This window comes from Oncorhynchus nerka, linkage group LG27 (assembly GCF_034236695.1).
Source record: "Oncorhynchus nerka isolate Pitt River linkage group LG27, Oner_Uvic_2.0, whole genome shotgun sequence".
Taxonomy (NCBI): domain Eukaryota; kingdom Metazoa; phylum Chordata; class Actinopteri; order Salmoniformes; family Salmonidae; genus Oncorhynchus; species Oncorhynchus nerka.
The window spans coordinates 26,645,542-26,651,338 of NC_088422.1; the positions used below are offsets into that span (position 1 = coordinate 26,645,542).

The following is a 5,797-nucleotide window of genomic DNA, read 5'->3' on the forward strand; positions in this document are numbered from 1 at the left end:
GAATTTTATTCCTCATCATGTCTTCTCTACTTTCATGTTGTTTTGCAATTATAATATTGACAAAGTTCCAGTGAAACTTTCTGCTTTTCATCGGCAGGTTTTCTTGTCATGGTCCTTAATTTATAAACACAATTTTTCTCCACACAGATATTATATATGGAATAATCGGGATATATTGTATAAAAATACCTCTCTGTTTTTAGAATATTGGTTCAGAAATAATATCCTATTGGTGAGCCAACTGGTAAATGCAGAGGGTCTTTTACTCAGTTATAAAGAATTCTTATCACTTTACAAGGTCCCTGTAACACCTAAAGATTTTGCAATTGTTTTAGATGCCATTCCCCCAGGTGTGCTATGTTATTCAGGAACATGTCAAGACCTGACCCTCAGAGCCTACCTTCTGTTGACCCTGTTGACTCATCAGTAGGAAAGATTTGTTTCTCTTTTGGTCCATTCAACAACAGAGCGATACGATCCTTGTTTCAGCAGGATGTTGTATCTATACCTTATGTCATGCCTTATTGGAATGGATTTATTGATAATATCTGTTGGAAAAAAGTTTGGATGTTGCCACACACATACCTACTTGCTAACAAAATTAAGGAAGTTTCCTTTAAAATTATTCATAAATACTATCCTGCCAACCACTATATGAAGAAGTTTAAGGAAAACATCAACTCAAATTGCTCCTTCTGTAATGACCACCCAGAAACAGTTGTGCATCTTTTTTGGCATTGTATGCATGTAAGAAAACTGTGGCAAGACATCAGTAGGTTTATAATTGAACACATTTATGAAGATTTTACACTATTGTGGAGAGATGTACTGTTTGGATTCTTTACATACAATAGAAATAAGCGGAATCATTTTTATGTAATTAATTTCATTATTCTTTTGGTCAAATTTCATATACACAAATGTAAATTTACAAACAGAAAACCACATTTTCGTACCCTACAAAAAGAAATTGAACTGTATTTTAAGACGGTTAAATGCTCTACTAACAAAAAAGCTGTTAGAATTGTAAGTATATGCATGTCCCTTAAGGTCCTTGTGTAATTGTAATGTGATATTGTACCCCCTAGCTTGATTGTCCATTGTTTGTAATCTATGTATGCTTGTGTTCCCTCATGTGCTTTATGTATTGATTTGTTGTTAATAAATTTGTTTTTAAAAAGTCTACAAAGGCACAGATACAAAGACGAAAAAAAAAATGCTTATAAATAAAATACTGCTATTTATATTTTTTGTATGTTTTAGCATTGTTAATACCTGTGTTTGGTTTGCTAGACATGTTTGATGTAGCAATGTAAGTTGATTTTTGTATTATGAATAATAAAAATAAAAAATAAATAAAAAGAGAAGCAGTGACTGCACCAAAACATACAACATTGTGGTAGCTAACGCTACTTGAGCTTGGCGAACAAAATGAAGTGTGTCATTGAAGGAAACGGTGTGAAAGTTATATTAACTTTAACCACGGGCATAAATGTTCAAAGTAAATAGCTAAAGTGCCAAACCTGGATAGTTAGTAGCTAACGTTAGGTTAATTAGCTAGCTAACCTAGCTCTTTAACGTTATCTAGTTAGCGCTCTAAAGTTGGCTAGCTCTTTGACTGCCTACTGTACTCAAACCAGCCACTGCTGATTGCTCCCGGGGTAACTAAGCTAGCTAAAATGGAAACATTTGTGTCAGCTAGCTAAATATATTGACACATTATTACTGCTTGGTGAATTCCATCCACTAAACAGTGTCTCTTTTTGACAGCATTTGGGAAGGCTATTCATGCCCTGGCATGCATAGGTGATAAATTATGTTTGGATCCTATGGTGAAAGGTGTAAACATAATTGATTTACAAAGCTTTGTCAATTTAAAGTGGTACATAGCATTGCCCTGTCCTAACCCTAACCATATGTCTATCATTATCTGCTTGGTCTGGTCTCTTGTAGTTTGCAGTGCCCATTCTGCCTACGACTGCTTCCTCTTCACCACACTGTTCTTCCAACACTACAGCCCAGACACAGGACCAGCCCAGGACTGTGGAACTGTCAAATACAAATAGGTAATGAAGGTAATGGCCAAGCAGTTCTGAATCTGCTGAATATGACCCCAAGTTATCTCAGGCCTCAGGGGAGATATATGACTCTGACAGCCGTTTGGAACAGTCCATCATAATTTCTTGTAAAATGTGTGACTTTATAATAGCTGTTTATTAATATACATCCATTGGTTTTAGTCGGTGGTGCCATATTGTTTCTGTGCCTGGCTACTATTGAGCGTAATGTGGATCGCTGTCAAATATCCATCAACCTCCCAGATAACCGGGTGATATTCCAGTTTCACTGAAGACTTAGTAGGAGAAAAGTCCAATAGCATGCCAAGATAATCCATCCACCTGACAGGTGTGGCATATCAAGAAGCTGATTAAACAGCATGATCATTACACAGGTGCACCTTGTGCTGAGGACAATAAAAGGGCACTCTAAAATGTGCAGTTTTGTCACACAACACAGTGCTACAGATGTCTCAAGTTTTGAGGGAGCGTGCAATCAGCATGCTGACTGCAGGAATGTCCACCAGAGCTGTTGCCAGAGCATTGAAAGTTAATTTCTCTAAATATGCCACCCCAAACGTTTTTTTAGAGAATTTGGCAGTACGTCTCACAACAACAGCCCAGTAATAAAGCCCTTTTGTGGGGAAAAACTCATTCTGATTGGGTGGGCCTGACTCCCCAGTGGCCTGGCTCGCAAGTGGGTTGATCCCCAAGTAGGTTGGCCTATGCCCTCCCAGACCCACCCATGGCTGCGCCCATGCCCACTCATGTAAAATCCATAGATTAGGGTCTAATGAATGTATTTCAATTGTCTGATTGAACTTAAACTCAGTAACTTTTTAGAAATTGTTGCATTGTTGCGTTTTATAATTTTGGTCAGTAGGTACTGGATGTTGCTCACCAACATACAAGTCCTTAACATATTTACTGACCAAAATTATAAAACGCAACAATGCAACAATTTCAAAAAAGTTACTGAGTAACTCAATAATGATTTTGGAACAAAGTGGATTTCTCATCAGAATTTTCAGATTGCATTGCATAGTATTAACACTAGATGGCGGTGTTTTGCAACAGCGGTGTGTATCATACTTCTTGTGACAGATATCACCAAAACACATAACCTGTGTTTCCAGGAGAGTGAAGCTCTGCAAGCAGTGTTTCCTTCTCACCTCAGCCCCAACGTACTGAAGACCCAGGCCAGGTGAGCTGCCATAACATACCCCAATCTATCTCCTCATATGACGTTTATGAAGAGTGATTCAGATACTGTCTAGGAATTACTACAGGGTATATGATGATTATTTATTTAATTAACATTTGTATAATATATTATTATTATTATTGTATTACATTTCTATTATTATTTTGGGCCAGACATCTAGGCAGCATGGTGATGCACTTCCCGGTGTTTCAGGAGGAGATCACTCTGTCCATGTCTCCGCTGAGAGTCCATCTGAAAAACTACTATGAAGAGGAAAGTGGTGAAGAGGAAACTGCACTGTCTACACAGTATGAAAAACATACAAACATCAGAAACATATTGTTCATAACTCCTCATTGTTCTGGGTGCAGATGGAATGAAAGCCATGCACACTGAGATGTCTTTAGATCCCAGTGAGTTTGACTACTTCCAGGTTGGAGTTGACTAAGACATAACCTTCTGCCTGAAGGAGCTGAGTATAACGGGGTTATTTTGAGAAGGTCCTACATTTTCTGTCACATGAGCTTGTAAATATATGGGCGAGTCACTGTCTATTCTTGCAGACCCAGGGTTAATTCATTTTTAAGGGGTCTTATTTACTGCACTAGACCCAAGTGTCCAGGAGACTCTGTACCCTATAATTTTCAATAGAATTGACCCCTCCTGGGTGAGATTTTGTTTTATGACAGTAATGAATCAAGTTATAATATGATATGTTTTTTTCTGCACGTGTAGATTTTTTGTGAACAGACAGTAATAAGTAGTAGAGCACATGCATTAATTACCTAACTCTCATGCATGCTCCAGATAAACCCAAGTCCTCAGAGGACAAGTATACATAAACATTGATCCAATAGCAAAATAAATATGTGTTAACTTGAAATATAATTGTTTGTGTCAATATAAAGTACAAATAATGAGTTTCAATCTGTGGTTCGACCCACAACCTTTCACCCGACCCTAACATCCTGGAATGTTGTTGGGGTACCCTATTGTGAAGTCCCTTCATTACCCAGCAAAGCCATGCTTAGCTGTTTCTATGGACTGCTAGCCTGCTGGACAGTGAGCCAGTCTCTACATTGCTCTCTTACCTGTCACAGTGTGTTAGAGGGGCTAATGTCACACACAGGGGCTCTAGTTTCTGGGCTTGGGAAACAGCGAGTCAACTGAAAACATGATTACCCCTTTCACTGTGATTGACCTCTACAACTTCAAAGGTCATGGCTAGCATACACATCAACAAATCAAATCCAATTTTATTGGTCACATACACATATTTAGCAGATGCAAGTGAGGATGTAGTGAAATGCTTGTGTTCCTAGCTCCAACAGTGCAGTAGTATCTAACAATTCACAACAATACACAAATGTAAAAGTGAAAGAATTGAATTAAGAAATATATAAATATTAGGACGAGCAATGTCGGTGTGGCATTGACTAAAATACAGTAGAATAGAATACAGTATGTAAACATTACTAAAGTGACTAGTGTTCCATTATTAAAGTGACCAGTGATTCAATGTCTATGTATATAGGGCAGCAGCCTCTAAGGTGCAGGGTTGAGTAACTGGGAGGTATCCGCCTAGTGATGGCTATTTAACAGTCTGATGGCCTTGAGATAGAAGCTGTTTTTCAGTCTTTCGGTCTTTCGGCTTTGATGCACCTGTACTGACCTCGCCTTCTGGATGATAGCGGGGGGAACAGGCCATTGCTCGGGTGGTTGTTGTCCTTGATGATCTTTTTGGCCTTCCTGTGACATCGGGTGCTGTAGGTGTCCTGGAGGGAAGGTTGTTTGCCCCAGGGATGCGTTGGGCAGACCATACCACCCTCTGGAGAGCCCTACGGTTGCGTGCGGTGCAGTTGTCGTACCAGGTGGTGATGAAGCCCGACAGCATGCTCTCAATTGTTCATCTGTAAAAGTTTGTGAGGATCTTAGGGGCCAATACATATTTCTTCAGCCTAATGAGGTTGAAGAGGCATGACATTGGTCAAATTTGCCCTGTCACCTAATGTACATTGCTGTCTAGCAGAGTAGCAGAATGTTGTGTAGCAGAATGTTGTGATACACCATGACCTGTTATTTTCAAATCAAATCAATTCATGTGTGGTGAATGATCAAACTTTGAGACATCAGTTAATGATGAACATTAGTTGTCTCCAAACATGCATGTGTTTAATATATTAACCTCTTCTCTAGGGATTTCTGTAATTTTCTTAATCACATGGTCTACGGGAGTCTGCCCACTTGTCTGCCCACACGCTGCATGAAAGTAAGTATCCTGGTCCTTGTGATTATACCTCTTTTTACTTAGATCCTAAATAAGGTCCAGAGTTTTTCCCGGTCTGTTCACATGATTGGAGAAATCTCAGTGCCCTGATTACAGGTATGCTGATGCTGTGCTCTGCTGTCTGTCAGGCCTGTGTCCTTCAGTGTGGAAGATATGGTGCTGGAGGTCAGTGTGGTGTTGGCTACTTTTGTCCACCCAGAGAGCAGGACCCCTCCCAGGCTACAGAGGCCCAGGCTCCTGCTGCACTAA

General features: G+C 39.5%; 1 pseudogene; it reads left to right on the plus strand.

Annotated features, from left to right (window-relative positions):
- The first annotated feature begins 1,431 nt into the window (after positions 1 to 1,431).
- LOC135565105 (cell cycle checkpoint control protein RAD9B-like) lies at positions 1,432 to 5,797 on the plus strand (annotated as a pseudogene).